We start from the raw sequence: 1,165 nt of genomic DNA, 5'->3' as shown, positions 1-1,165 counted from the left end.
TTTTCCAGCATGGGGTTTTGGTTTGAGGTTTTTTTGTTGTTGTTGTTGTTGTTGCTGGGGTGGTTTCTTGGGGGTTTTGTGTGTCTGTGTGTGTGTGAGAGGAAGCAAACCCACCCAGCGTGTGCACGTTGTTCCGTCGGAGCCTTATTTTCATTTCTTTCCCTTTCCCTGGCTCCGAGGAAAAGCAGAGTGAGAGGGAGCAAAGGGGCCTGGCTCTTCTCCCAGTTGAGCTCAGGATGGGAGGGAATAACTTTTTGGGGGGGTTATTTTTAAAGCTGTGCTGGAAGGAGGTACCCACCATCAATGGGCTCATGGCGTTGTAATGTGCAACAGTAGGAATGGATCATATATTTATTTTTTCATTATATTTTACTTTTTATATATACATCTATCTATATCTGCATCTACATCTATATCTGTATCTATATCTACTTATATATCTATATATATATATGCATATCCTATATAGCCCCCCATAGCAGGGGCTAAGAAGCTTCTACGAGATGGGGGATATTAGAGGAGAGCAGCAGAAATGCCACCAACAGTCTGGTTTGTGTTGGAAGAGACCTTAAAGATCCTCTAGTTCCAACCCCCCTGCACAGACAGGGACACCTCCCACCAGCCCAGGTTGCTCCAAGCCCCATCCAACCTGCCCTTCAACACTGCCAGGGATGGGGCAGCCACAGCTTCTCTGGGCAACCTGGGCCAGGGTCTCACCTCCCTCACAGCAAAGAATTTCCTCCTCATGTCTCACCTCAATCTCCTGTCTTCCAGTTTTAAGCCATTACCCCCAGACAGTGTCAGGTACCTCGTGGACCCTCATCTAGATCATGTCAGAGATGCTGGAGGAACCAGCAACTTGATGTTCAGCCAGGCCAGCTCCTGTGTAGGTGCATCTCTGGTGGGAATTTTCCTCTCACTCTTCTTTTTTTTGCCTCTTTTTAAGCTTTGTGGGTTTTATTGGTTTGTTGGGGGCATCACTGATGTGAGTTTCCATCAGAGTGGGGTGGTTGCACAGGGTGACTGTCAAGGTTCCCTTGACATATCCCCCCTCCAAGTAGACTTCTCCACACACACAAAGTGTAACATGTACCCATGTGTATCCATGCTCTTTATGTGAGAGAGCAACTAGAATGTATTGAGTTTTGTGCAGGGGCTGATGAGG

Source organism: Chaetura pelagica, unplaced genomic scaffold (genome assembly GCF_000747805.2).
Source record: "Chaetura pelagica isolate M959 unplaced genomic scaffold, ChaPel_1.0 scaffold600, whole genome shotgun sequence".
Classification (NCBI taxonomy): domain Eukaryota; kingdom Metazoa; phylum Chordata; class Aves; order Apodiformes; family Apodidae; genus Chaetura; species Chaetura pelagica.
The sequence above is the reverse complement of the archived record's forward strand: the minus strand, read 5'-3'. Positions refer to the sequence as shown.